The sequence below is a fragment of the Nuphar pumila genome, chromosome 13 (genome assembly GCF_984573655.1).
Source record: "Nuphar pumila chromosome 13, dmNupPumi1.hap1.1, whole genome shotgun sequence".
NCBI lineage: Eukaryota > Viridiplantae > Streptophyta > Magnoliopsida > Nymphaeales > Nymphaeaceae > Nuphar > Nuphar pumila.
This window is the reverse complement of record NC_143261.1, coordinates 59,808,265-59,823,381: the sequence shown is the minus strand read 5'-3', so window position 1 is coordinate 59,823,381 and position 15,117 is coordinate 59,808,265. Positions and strand designations below refer to the sequence as shown.

General features: G+C 34.8%; 1 long non-coding RNA gene across 1 annotated transcript; it reads left to right on the top strand.

Annotated features, from left to right (window-relative positions):
* Positions 1-4,921: 4,921 nt before the first annotated feature.
* On the top strand, positions 4,922-14,167 carry LOC149818495 (uncharacterized). The gene is made up of 4 exons (XR_016427339.1): positions 4,922-5,011; positions 5,084-5,175; positions 6,651-6,713; positions 14,063-14,167. It is a non-coding gene; the product is annotated as an uncharacterized LOC149818495 (long non-coding RNA).
* Positions 14,168-15,117: the final 950 nt, after the last annotated feature.

The window sequence follows — 15,117 nt, the reverse complement described above, 5'->3', positions numbered from 1 at the left end:
TAGGTTCTTTCACTAAAAGGTAAAGGAAAAAGTCCCTTTAGATAGAGACTCTTCAGAAAAATGATCACCACCTCTTTGGGTGTGCAAAGGCTAGTTCCTTTGTTCTTGTGCTGTTGTGCATGGCCAATGGATAATGTTGCATAGATTGGATGATCAATTACTTTCTTGTGCCACTGAGAAGACATTGGTGTAGATTTGGAAATGGTGGGTAATGACTATTTGGAGGCTTCTCCGAAGTAAAAGAAATACATGTTACTGTATGGATGGATTTATCTCACATGCAAGTTTATCACCTCCAATCACAAGTCATAAGGTCTTGGACCTTCATGGCGTGGCCTCATTGCTCTTTCAGGTATTTTTTATGATGTTTTCCTTTAGCACAAACCCAAGTATTGTGTCATGAAGGTTATAGAGGGTGTGGTTCTGCTCATCATGACAGAAATTGCATATATAAAGGGTTTATTGTGGGCAAACTGTGGGTGACACCAAGCTTACAGAAATTAATTATTATTTCATGTATGTGAAAGTTGCAAGCGAGAAAGTTTACCACAGTGAAGATAATGATGCTACACTTGTTAATTTGCCACTAAAAGAAGTCTGAAGTTTTTATAGGATGAATTCCATGTGCGTGAGCATTATTTTGCATTCTCAAGTGTGTTTCACTATGTTTCAGACCACTATCTGATTTGATATAGATCAGCTATGGGCGATTTCACAATTTCATCGGCCAACACTGCTGGGATCTATATTATGTTAATTATTGGAACTATTGCAGCATGGTTTGATGTTAATTGGAAAACCGACAACTTCTCTAGTTTCCTCTGCCCTGCTCTCATTCATGTTCTTATGGAATCAAGTCATTGAACCTAGAACGGTTCTTACCCTTCTTGAGAAATTCACTGTGATATTGTTGTTTCCCAAATATAGTGAGTGTTTTGCCTATTCCCCACAAATTTCTGCTTATCTGTTCATAATTGTGGTTGCAATTCTGTTTGTACACGAGATCCATATTTCTCTATCTTCTTTCTAATATTTTACATATTTTTCAGGATGGACTAAGGAAAATACAAGATTGGCAGTATGTAAACTGCCTTGAACTTTGGGTTAAGTTTGTATGTGCTAACATCAAGGAACATGATCTTCAGAGTTTGCTATACTTGGCAATTCAGATGATAAATGGACTTGCCCATATGTTGCCTGGACCTCGTTTCTTTCCTTTGAGGCTAAAATGCATCCATTTGTTGAATAAGCTTTCACATTCTAGTGGCGTCTTCATTCCTGTGGCTTCTTTATCTCTAAGCTTTCTAGAATTTGGGGAAGGTGGCAAATCTGATAATAGTGCTCCAAAAGATTTTAATTTTTCAAGTATGTTGAAGGTTGGTTCAAGTGGAGAGACTACCTCATCAGTTTTCAGGATCTTCACTGTCTCGGCTCTCTGTTTTACTTATTAGTTGGTTACTTGTCTGACAGGTGCCAAAACAGCTACTGAAACTGAAAGCATACCATGAGCAATGTGTACGCTCTGCAGTTGAAACACTTTCAGAGCACTTTTTTCAATGGAGTTATCATGTATCTTTCCCTGAGTTGGCTTTTGTTCCACTCGTCAGCTTTAGAAAGTTTTGCAAAAAGACAACCAGTGAGAGCCTCAGACGTCTTGTAAAGCCATTCATGGATCAGGTAAATATTTTTGAATAAGCTTACATGTTTGACTTTGCGATAGCACGTGCTCAGAGTTGTGTTTTTTATCTATAAATTGATTTTCTTTTGACCAACAATGTGAAACATTGCTCAGGGAATCCTTAGTACAACTAACTTGGGCTGACAGAATTTGTGTCACAAGGTTGCACCTACCCCTGACCACAATCCAAGTGCATAAGGTGAAGGGGCTCTGAACTTGGGGCAAGGGCACTTTGCTTCAATTCTACATCTACCCTTGCCGCAATTCAAGATCATATGAGGATTTTGTACCTACATTTGATTATGTGGAACCAGCCCTGTCCACTTCATGCCGCTGCCACCTGAACAGCCTTAAATTGAATGGTCTAAGCTTGGAAGCCTGTAGTTCTAATGAAAGATTTGTTGGTTCGAGACAAGAAAAAAAATTGATGACCAATGCCGGTGTTTCAAAACCTAGCAAGCTCAGAACCCATCTTAGGATGCAGGAAGTGTAGCCAAACTTCTCCAGGTTTGTGCCTAGAGTTAGATGGACTTGGAAAATCCAAGACCCACCAATTTGGATTAACAAAACAACCAGCCGGGACTGAGTTATCCACTTGGCGCCAAGTGACACAATCTTGTTCAATGAATCAATATCATGGTGATAGGCTTAATCCTATCCATTTGGATTATGGTTATAAACATTATTTTATACTAATGAAGAAGCAGTTCCCAACATCTCTTTTTTATTAGACGGGGAAAACCTGGCCCAGTCTGGAGACTTGGCCCAGACCTGGTTGTCTATCCAGGAAAAAATCTTGTACAGCTACCCTGCCTCATGAACAGTACTGCTGTTAATATATATATATATATATATATATATATATATACCCGATAAAGGGTATTTCTGTAATTCTGCCCATTAGGGGCATTTCAGTCTTTTTACTTTTCTTTTATTTCCTTTTTCTTTTCTCTTTTTTTATTTTTTATTTTTCTTTTTTTGATTGTAAAATGCATTAAATGCATTGCATTGGGGGTCTCTGTTAAATTATGTATATATATATATATATATATATATATATATATATATATATATACATACGTATATATATATACATATTTCTTTTTTTGTTTTCTTATTTCTCCAAATACCCAATAGGGGTATTTTGGTAAATCCCCATGTAAACTCTCCCCTTTTCCTTTTCTCTCCCATTTTTACTTTTTCTTTTTTTCTTTTGCTTTTTTAAGACCACAAGGGGCCCCACTCATCTTGTTGTTGGGGCCCCAACGGTCATATTTTTGAGATACTTTTTAGGAATTGAGGTTGCCTATTCTCTCAGAGGATATATTCTCTCTCAAATAAAATTAGCTGCTAACATATGTGCTAGGTCAAAAGTTTTCGATAAAAAGGTGGAAACCTCAAAAGTCATAAATACAAAATTAAGACTTGAAGATAGTGTATTGCTTGAAGATTATATTTCATATTATCAATTGATTGGATCTCTCACTTATCTCTCTATCACCCAACCTAATATCACTCATGTGTTCATGCAGCAAGTCAGTTTTAACATGCCCCTACCACATTGCACATGGCATCAATTATGAGGATTGTGTGATACATTAAAAACACCGTTTCAAAAGAGCTTTTTTTTTCTCCTCTTCATCATCTTTAGATCTAATTATCCGGGGTGGTAACCTAAATGATAGGTTTTTGTATTTTTTAAAGAGATTTGTTGATCTATTGGAGGTGTAAGAAACGACAAAAAATATCTTTATCTTCAGCTGAAGCCGAATATCAGGTAATGACTATGACAACAATGGAGCTATGAGCGAATCAAACATATTAAGATGGATTGTCACTATGTTTGTGATGAATATCTAAGAGGAACTATTACGTTGCCGTACCAGTTGACAAATTTCTTCATCAAAGCTCTTTCCGCTCCTCGATTTCTCTTTCTCAGCAAACTTTCGATCATTTTCTCGTAAAGTTTAAAGGGGAGTGTATATATATATATATATATATATATATATATATATATATATATATATATATATATATATATAAACAGTTTGCCCAATAAGGGCATTTTTGTCTTTTTGTATGTAATTATAGTTGTTTATTAGAAACAACTATTTTTTCATTTTCTTATTTTTGTCTTCATTTTCTTTTTTTATTTCTATTTTATCATGTCATTGGGCCCCGCTCTATAGAGTCGATAGGGGCCCCAACAGTAAAAAAATATGACTGAGGGAGCTCCCCAACGTCTCTATGAAAGGGAGCTCCCAATGGTCTCCCTCTTGTATTTGTATATAAATAGGGGAGTGTTCCCCCTATATTTTTTCATGGCTTCCCAAAGCACATTTTCAATAATATTTTATTTTTAATTGACTCTTTGTATTGTCCTTTAGTGGACTTTTGTCTATGCACTTTTGTGCTTGTCTATCTTCTTTGTAATTGTCCACTTATGTGCTTTTGCACTTTGCTTTTGTAATTCCACATACTTCATTACAACCGCTTGCATCAGCTTGCACACAGGCACATGACTGGTTTTGATCTTGAGATGTGGGATTAGCATCACTCCTCAATCCCACTCCGCTGGCCAAATGCACACTCTGTTGCAGGGCCAGCTCCCAGCATCTTACCCAAAATCATTTTAAGTATTTGTTGCTGATAAAATTAAAACAAATCCCTCTTGGTGTTTGTGATATGCACTTACACTTCAGCTATCTGCGACATTTCCTAGACTGGACCAGATTCCATGCAACACCCAAAATAATGTCCAAATGAAAGTAGCAGGATGATTTTTGAAACATCCTTTGTTGTGCTCTTTGTGACCAATGTTAAACTAATTAATGAAATAAGGAAAAGAAAATTAAACTAAAACATAGTCTTGGTTTTTAGTTGACATCAGTGAATATTTTAGGACTGTTTCATATTGTAGTATATAATGGTATTCTACAGATGCAAACTTTGTAAGCAGGATGCACTAGTAGTGGATTTCGTGATGGACATATCATCTTCACATATTTTTTTTTGTATTAATATCATGCTCTTGAAGTTTCTGGATATCATAATCTGACATCAAATATTCATGAAAAGAGATGATGTCTGCTTTTTTCTTTTTCATTCAAGCTTAAATTACGGGAGAGTATGAAAATGAGCTTTTCTTGTAATTAAAGACTTGCCATCTTCTGCGCTCTTCAGCATTCAAGTATCAAATTAATTTGGCAATTCTCTCACATAATTCTTTTTCCTATGATATAGGTTGAGCAGAACATAGAATTTGTACAGAAAAAAAGGGATGAGATTGCTTTTTCTTCAAATGACCAAGCATCACTTGAATCTTTTCTCCAGGTGTGCTAGTGTTTCTCTTTTTTTTTGTGTTTACTAGCCATCTTCTCTCACCAACTGTTCTAATATCTCTAGGATGAAAAGAGAAAAGGGAGTGCTCCTTTCCATAAGTATCATGCAAGGATTGTTGAGGGATCTCTTTCTAAAAAAGCTGAGAAGAAATCAAGGTAATAGATGGATTTTTGTTAGAAATCTCCAATAATTAATTAATTCTCTGCTTGGCTCACAAAGGGTTCAATATAATCACAAAATGATATATACCCGAAAAAAATGCGATATTTTAAAAATACTGCCAAAACCCTCACGATTTTTTGTAAGATTTTGAAATATACAAAAAAATCATGTCGCTTCTTTTGATGGTGTGAACTTTTTTTTTGTCAGCAATCATTCAATGCTGAGCTGAGCTGGCATTGAATGGCGCATGTCAGGCAGCATTGAATGCTGACTACCGATGGCAATGGCTTTTCACTAAATGAAGGGGAGGCACCCTCGTTTTATATAGCAGCTGAGAGGGCCTTCCCTCCCCTACACATTTGGTATGGTACTATTCAAGTAGCCGATTAGACTCTAAACAACTTATGCATATTTTTTTAAAGGGAAACTGTGTTATATGTTGCGTATCATTTAAACTTCCTTCACCCCATTGCTGAAACTACCTTATATTATATGGTATTTTGTAAATGCCTTTCACCCTATTGCTCAAAGTAACCTATGTTGTATAGTATTTTTGTAAACGCCTCTTACCTCATTTTCAAAATCTCTCTCTCTCTCTATATATATATATATATTTATATATATATATAAGGTGCTCCCAGAGCACCTACTCTCACCTAATAGAAGCTTCAAATTTTCAGAATCTGAGTGATTTTTTCGTTGATCAGACCCTATAGATATGATCTACAACTTTGCTTTCTAGTAGGAGGGAGTAGGTGTTCCCGGAGCATTACTCTATATTAATAATGATAGGGTGTTCCCCGATCACCTACTGCCACCTAGTAGAAGCTTCAAATTTTCAAAATCTGAGTGCTTTTTTTGTTGATCAGACCCTATAGATATGATCTACAGTTTTTATTTAGTGGAAAAAAATGTTTGGATCATGTGATTATGTCATACATGTAGTTTTTTTTTAATATCTTCAAAAATCAATGGCTCACAAGGTACCAAAATTTTATGACTAAAAAAGCCTATTTTGAACATGATCCAAAACATGATTACTATCAAATACACTGTTTTAAGTACATCTATAAGATCTGATTGAGAAGATGCAACCTACAAATATGATTTCTAGTAGGTGCTCCGGGAGCACCCTAGGATTGCTCTATATTAGTAATGAATGTATAAATTTTCAACTTACAGAGATTTTCATGAGGAAAACTCACTTTTTTAACATGAGAATGAGATTTGTAATTGTGATACCCAGGGTGTGCATCCCTTGCTTTAAGCCCAAGCATCAAGCTCCCTGGAGGGATTTTATGTGCTTGGGAGTGGGCCATACGGCAGAGCATCAATCTCTACCGGGCCCTACCACCTGAACTGGGGTTTCCTCTCAAAAAATATAAAAAAGGCAATTCTCTGCCTGCCAACTAGAATTTTTGCTGAATAAATTCATCTTACTCTGGTGGTTGTCAACTTGGTATTGCAGCATTTTGGAAGAGCCGGCTTCAAATTCTATTGAAGTTACAGAGCTTGTAAGTGGAATGAAAAGGTCAGGCAAAGGGAAAAGAAACTTGAATTTAAATTCTCCGAGTAAGAAGAAGAAACATAGAACATGAGTGTGCATTCTGTATACCTTTTTAACCGTCGTGTTTTTCATTATTGTTTAATATTGAATGATAATAACTGGATTAGTTTTATTTAGTTTTAGTCATCTAAATTCTGTACATGCTGACGAAGTTTTTGAGGGCTTATATGATGAAATAATTCCACTGGAGATCCGGATAAACGGCAATTCATTGAAAGGTTTAGTGCATGCTTGATATTGACTGATCTAATTTATCAAGATATCTGTGCATGAGCAAGTGACTTTTTAAGTGTTGCTGTTTCCAATTAGGAGATTCAATTCATATCAGCAGATTCACATCGATTTTAACATAAGGATATGTACTTCATGCAAGATTGATTGGCCTAGTTGTTTCCTCTCATTTGATCGTTTGACTAGTCACCTCCTCTGTAGATGTTTTTAGGTTTTTTAGTATTGTTTAGACCATTTAATTTCCTTTTTAGGCCGTAGATGCCGTTTGACTCAATTGTTGGCTGTTGGGATCGAGTCTATAATAACTGAAGCCTATCTTTTATTCCTGTTATCCATCTCTCTCTCTCTCTCTATCATTTTTTAACCTAGTGTGAGTCCCTTTCATTTTATTAAAGGTGCTATCTTAAGTGATTTGTGCCAGGCAGTTTAGTTGGACAACACGTAGATTAGACTCCATGAGCAGGCCAAGCTCAGTTGTATCCTCAAAGCCAAATTGTGTAAAGTTCATTGCACCAAATAATTATCAGAAGTTGGGCAATTTTCACTTTATAATTCTGGTCAATGTGTTGTATAATTAACACAACTGCTTCCTTGTTTGGGGTTGGTGACAGGGTTTGAACTGCTTTCTACTACCATGTTTTTTTTTGGTTTATAATTATTCATTGTGAACTCCTTATATACATAAAAGATATAAAACATTGGAATAATTAATTAAAAAAGATTGTAAATACAAAGAAAGAATTCATAAAACAACTTCTAATAAATACAGATTTTGTAAACCATCTGTACTCTAATATAATGTTATTTGTGCTTTCGCCGGTTGTGGCCAATTTCATAAAAAATGATTGCACTTGTATTACCCAACATTTTTGTGTTCTGTTTTTTGTTTCTTCTTAAGGTATCTTGTTTTAGGATGTGCTTTAGGTGGTAAGACTGGAATAAGGTTTGGAGGAGTGATGTGAGATATTATCCGTCATTAGAAAAAATGAATAAGTATTATATGCAGCTTGATACGATTTAATAGTGTAGAACTTATCATAGTAATCTTCTGATAACTTGTCTTCGTACAAAATGCACGTGATTATATGTTTGCACAAAATCTCGCTAACCTGTTACTCTCTACAAGAGCATGTTTGTTTTTTAAGATAAACATTACAATTGTGAGAGTGATTGTAGGCTTTGTATCGACGATGAAGGCAATGCACTACTTGAACACATAGATTTCGTGCTTCTTTCTTACCATCGTCCAACTTTTTTTTACTTTAGGCACCACACATGTTATGGGTATTATTCTTTTGGTTTTCAAAAAGTTTCATCATCATGAGATAAAGTTTTTCAATAAGAGGATTTAGTGACTTGTCATGTATTGTGAGAATCCTCGCATTAAATCTCTTTGCTATATTAGAGGTTAAGCGCTTGTACATTCTAGTTGAAAAGTATATGTTAGCCTAATGTTTTTCTTTTATGACCTTAGTTGCATACTTGTATGCATCTTCCCTTTGCTCCTGAATCTTTTTAAGAAAATAATTATACTTTTGTCTCGTGAGTGCTTTGGTTGTGCTTTACCAAAGTTGACCTAGTGATATTCCAAATTTATGTTAAAAGTTTTTCGTAGTGTTTTGTGTAAAATCCAACCTGACAATTTAGCCATGTATTGTGAGAATCCTCGCATTAAATCTCTTTACTATATTAGAGGTTAAGTGCTTGTACATTCTAGTTGAAAAGTATATGTTAGCCTAATGTTTTTCTTTTATGACCTTAGTTGCATACTTGTATGCATCTTCCCTTTGCTCCTGAATCTTTTTAAGAAAATAATTATACTTTTGTCTCGTGAGTGCTTTGGTTGTGCTTTACCAAAGTTGACCTAGTGATATTCCAAATTTATGTTAAAAGTTTTTCGTAGTGTTTTGTGTAAAATTCAACCTGACAATTTAGCCATGTATGGGAGAACATGTTGTGTAGCTTTGTGTGCTTATTTGAGATAGCTGTTAATTGTACTTTAACTTTGGGTATGTCATTGTATTAGTGTCTCTATTGTGCATTCACATGCATAAAAAAACTACACCCATGATTCATTCGACTCGTTATCTATAACAGTAAATGCAACCGAAAATATTTGATCACAAGGATCAATACCATGGGCTGACAACAATATTTATGTATTTTTCTTTTAGGAATGTGTCATCTACCATAAGAAGTGGAGGGCTTTCTTTAAAAAACTGATCAATGCATGCACGAAAAGATACGAACATGTACATAAATCTATGTCGTCTATCAATTTCAATGCACATTGTCGATCATCGGTTAGTCGTCATCAAATAATGACAATAGGCAAAAAGCATCTTGAAAAACTCTTCGAATAAACCATATAGGATCACCTTAGTCATTTCTCATTAATGTCATGCTTGTTTGTACGTAACCTTCATACTTTCCTTGCGACTAATGTCATTTAAGATTTCTTTTAGAGTTAACTTTGGGTTATCATGTAAGTGTTCAAGAATAACACTTGAAATCCACTTGAAAGATATTTTTTTCACTACTACATTGTCCAATGATCCACCACATGTATGCTCACTTTGATACTTCTTCACTTGAAAGAATGATGTTTTCTGCACCTTTGTTCAATGGATCCTCCAAGTGGAATGAACCATAGTCCACAAGTTATTTCTCATGCATACTACAGTTACTCTGTTATTGCAGTTTTTCATAAATTTTATTTTATAGTTATTTCTTATCACATGATCTTTAAAAAATTATGATAGTGCTAAAGATTATTAAACCTTTTGTCGATAACAACTTCTCGATCTTTTGACTATATTGATAGTCATTGAAATCGTTCTATATCATTAAGTCTTTTGTTACACTGTTGCTCAAACAACTAAATTGACTTAACATCAATGATTGCCAATTGCTCTTTATTGAAATAATATTCATTGAGCAATAATGTAAAGTTTATAAATTTCTCAAAATTTTTAAATAAATAAAAGATTTTTTTTTGTGAATTATTTTGGTATTTAACTTTGATTAAATATCATTTTTTAGCAAATTACTTAGCTAATATTGATTGATTAATTAGCAGTTATTTATGGATAATATTTTGGCATTTATTGAAGTTATTTGATATTTAATTGGGCAGTTATGAGGTTTTGTATGAAGTATTTGGATCTCGACCTCAATATAGATCTAAGAGGATCAACCAACTCAAACGCAAGTTTGAACTATTTGAATGAACATATAAGATCCACTCGATCTCAAGTTATTTAGGATTGGATCTCCAAATGATTTCAGTCAACCGAAATAGATTTGGGTAGGGTTTTGATTTATATCGGGGCTTAAATCAGGCATAGAAGAAATTTAGATCCATTTGAGACGCAATAGGATCTTTCTTTAAAGTAGAAAGTGTCTTGGATTTATTTAGAGACCCAAATGAATTCTACTAAGTAAAATAAGATTTGGATATATTTAGATGACCCAAATGGATCTCACTAAGAAAAGGACTTTTGGATCCACTTGGAGACCCAATTCGATCTCATCAAGTAAATAAAATTTTAGATCCATTTGTGACTCAAATGGATCCTATTAAAGTATAATAAATTTGTTTGGATCCACCTAAGACCCAAATGAATCTCATTTAAATAAATAGGATTTAAGTCCACTTATGACCCAAATGAATTTAATTATATATATATATATATATATATTAGTAGGTTGGATTTGGATTTAATGAGATCCAAATAGGTCTCACCAAAATCCAAATCCAAGCCCACTTGTTTTCCTACTTAAAACTAAAAAGAAATTCAAAACCAAATTCTAATTTCAAGTTTTTCTTTCCACACTCGCCTTTGAAAATGTTTTTTCCCCCTACTTTTTTTCAAATCAAAAAGGTTTTCCCCCTTTCTAATTGGATTTTTTCCTTTTTTTCTTCCTATAAATACTCTACTCATGCCCCCTCTGCCCATTACATTCCCTCTCACCTGTATCATAAACTTCACTCATGCTCCCCTTCACCCTTCACTCTCCCCTCTCTCGTGTAAACCCAGCACCACCACCACCAGTCCACCACCACCACCACTGCCCATCTCTCTCCTGATTTTCGTCTTGCACCATACCATTGCCACCCGATTCTCTCCTTCCCACCAACTGGGCAGCCACCGATGGCACCCACCAGTGCCACCTTCACTGACTCCTGGTGACTGCTCTCAGCCGCTCCTGCTGAACAACCTCCTCTCTTTGTTGAACCACCCTGTTTTGCCTCACATAAAATAACAATTGAATAACATGCTTTTCATCATAGATACTATGCAGCATCTTTGATATGCATTTTATCATTCATCATAAGCATTTACACAGGCTTAAAACTACGTAATAATTTCAGAAACATGCATATTCAAAAAACATGAGCCATATACATATATTTATTCATAAAATCTTGAAATACACTCGTATTTAACTATTCATAAAATCCAAAATACATATGTTAGAATATGTTTGTAAAACCTGAAATATACGTGTCTTTTATTGAAAACATGTTCAAAATACTCACATATGGAAAATTTTGATACTTTTTTAACATATGCACATTCTTGTTTATGAAAAACAAATATTACTTAAATATATATTTTCTCAAAAGGCATGCAACACAAAAAATTTTTGAATATATATATATATATATATATAAACTATGTAATTATGAAAACCCCAAGCATTTCAAAAAACCTAAAACTACACATATATGTTAAAGTTATTATAAACCTACCTTGTAATGCATGTGGTCTCACGAGAAATAAAGAAATTTCAAAAAGGCCCTCGAGAATTCTCCTCGATTAGCATGACATTGATCGTATTTTATTGACGATCCAACTATGAGCGAGGACACGTATGCTAACCTCGGTTTCCAGTCCGATGATGGTAGTGAAGAACAAGGTTGTGGCGAAGGTGACGACCACAAGCGGTAGGGTCAAGGTTGGCGAAATGACCTCGCTGAAGGAGGTGATGGCTTTTGGTGACATCGAGGTCAAACTCGTGCTCAACTCAGCTTGGCTAGGTTGAGTGCGGGTCAGCTGGACCGACCCAAGTTCAGTTCCCCAAACGTGAAAGTGGGCACCGACAGGCTCTGTTGAGCTTCGGTTGGTGAATTGAAGAAGAATGGAACTTGTGTTTGGAGATATGTGTTAGTTACAGTATATTGCTGCATTATGGTTGTTTTGTGAATTTCTCATCTGTTGGTGAATTCATATACGATAAGATGAAACACTTATTTCTTGGTTTGTGTTGTAATGGTGAATTCATATGTAATTCTATTTATATGCAAAATTATGTGTATGTGCATGCATTATGCATAAGAGCATGATGATGTCTTAATCTACCCCAACATTCTTGAGTGTGACTGATACTGTGTATTGTGTGTGCATGTGTGCACGTGCATGATTGGTTTGTAACATACTATTGGTGTGTCTGCTGTTGCTTTTCATATATGGATTTTGATATGTTAAACAACTGAAGATATAGCTGTTATGCTAATATAAGATCTTTCTCTTTCTCTCCTTTTTTCGCTTGACTTGAACGAAGAGATTAGTAATGTCCCTTACCAAGGGAGCAGGTTTTACAACTCCATCGAATGAAATTGTGCAAAAACATGAAATTAAGGCTGATGCATTTATGCGAACTGCTAAGAATCATGCCAGCCATTAATGTATTATGAAGCTGTAATATAGACTATGTTGGTCGCTTTCATTTGTGATATTTTTCTGAATGTAGCCAGTTCATGAATGATTAAGCATATTTTCCCCTACTTCGTTGTGTTGAAGGTCATTTGTAAGGAGTGGAGTGGGAGAACAATGTCTACAGGAAGCACAAGGTTGGTGGTATGCTTATTTATGAAACCTACTCCTTATACATTTACTTATGGGAATATATTTATCCTGTTTTGTATAAAACTTCTCAGGTCTTGGGTGTTCCTTGGGAGGTAGACGATGAAGGTTTAAGGCAACACATGAGCCAATTTGGTGAATTGGTTGATGCAACAATTATTAAAGTAATTGTTCAGGCACTGTTACTGCTTTGTTTGTTTTGAAATAATTAACTTAACATTGTACTTGTTGTGCCTTATTTTAATTGATTTTCTACTTCTATGGGTTGTGGAACAAAAAGGGCACCATTACCTTCAATTATTTGTCAATTGCTTTTCTGTGGATTCAAGCACATGCTATTGTTTACACCCTAGCTCATAACTTCAAAAAAAAAAATGATGACTGTGAGCTCCGAGTCGAGCCATGTTCCGAGAAATGCTATCTTGATGGTGCTCTTGGCACCCTGACAAAAAAAAATTAAGTCCATACAATGTGTGTGAACCCCAAGGCGGGTTCGGGATTTTGAGAATCATCTTTAGTGCGATGACTCGCACAGGAAAATAATTGAGAAATCAAATATGAGATTTCTGAGGCTCTGGGTATACCTGAAAGATGGTATATGTTACCAGACCCCTCGTAGTGCGATAGCTCGCACTTGGTTATAAAAAAATGTAAAATGAAATATAAAACCTTTGAGACTCTGGGTATACCTGAAAGACGGTATATGTTACCGGATTCTCCAGGATCTGGGTACACCTGAAAGATGGTGTATGTTACCGGACCCATGATCTACCTTGGAGAGGGTACGTGGTATGAGCTTCATGGATGTTCGTGTTTTCGTGAGAGTTAGGCATCTCACCGTATGGTCTCAGTTCACTACAATGTCTATGCCTGTGCTTACCCACAGGGTGAGAGTAAGATAAACATTAAATAATTTAAGTTGACTGAAAACTTATTCCTGAAGAATTATGTACTGTTGATATGACTTTCGTAAAACTTGTAGAATCTACAGCTTGTGCTAATGTGGATAAATGTATCTTTAGTTCAATCCTCTTTTGCACTGTATCATGAATTGAAAGCATAATCATTTTCTTAGAATGATATAAATTTCCATGCTAGTTATATCTGCAGTTGTTGCACATATTTGTACACAGGACACTGAGCACCACATATAGATATAATGCTTCTTACGCAGACAGGGAAGTCTGACCCTTCTGCATTAAAATTTTTCAGGTAACGCATAATTGGAGCATCGTGGAGTCGTATTTGGAAGTAGTCAAGAGATCTCAGTTTTTCAGTGTTTCCTATTTGAACTCTGATTAGTAGATTTACATTTCTGTTATCGGTGATGCATAGACTATTTTCTAGATCACGAATTTATAAATCATGTTGTTTCTAAACCTGCTTTGATATCAACTATGTAACGACCTCAAATTCACCTCCGAAAATATATGATTTTTTTTAAAGAAAGTGAATGATGCTATAACTGATCTATGGTCCTGCTTCAACCAAACTAAGCTCTAAGAGGTCAACTTCTACGCATGCACTAGCATTTATAGCCCATTAGAACTAAGTTCGCAAAAGAGATACCAAAGACAAGATCCCTTTGTCAAGATGAAAACGAAATACAACTTTGTTTTAATACTAAAAACATCCCACGAATCTAGGGTACATCACAGATTCACATCCCAACACACCAATCATCCATTTTAAACCATAATTTAAAATGAAATAGTTCAAACCAAAATTAAAAAATAATAAACTTTAACTTTAAGTTCATAAAGTTTAAATCAATCCCATAACATATAGAATCCAGCAACCATAATAAATTTTTCCATCTCTAGCAAAACTAGTCGCATCATCACCTACTCGATTAAGTTTGAGAACTCACAGTTCTCATACAAAATATTATATTATCCAATAGTAAAGAATAAAGTATAAATCCACTAAACATCAAGTTTAGAAAATATTTATGTGCACATAACGATTCAGATATGCTTGCAACATAAATAAATTCAAGCATACTTGCAATATCACATGATACAAAAATCGATGCATATATTATACATATACAATACATGAACCAATGCAAATTGCATGAAAAACTTTTATCTCCGTATAGAATGTTTCTTTTGAATGCATGTATATGTTTAATACAAACCAATTTAAGTTATTCTCCTAACCACTTCGCGGATACTAGCATGGGTAAAATTCTGAGGTCCAAGGTAGATCCCAACTATATCTTAATCATACACAATTATATTTTATTATGTACTAGGATCTCATAT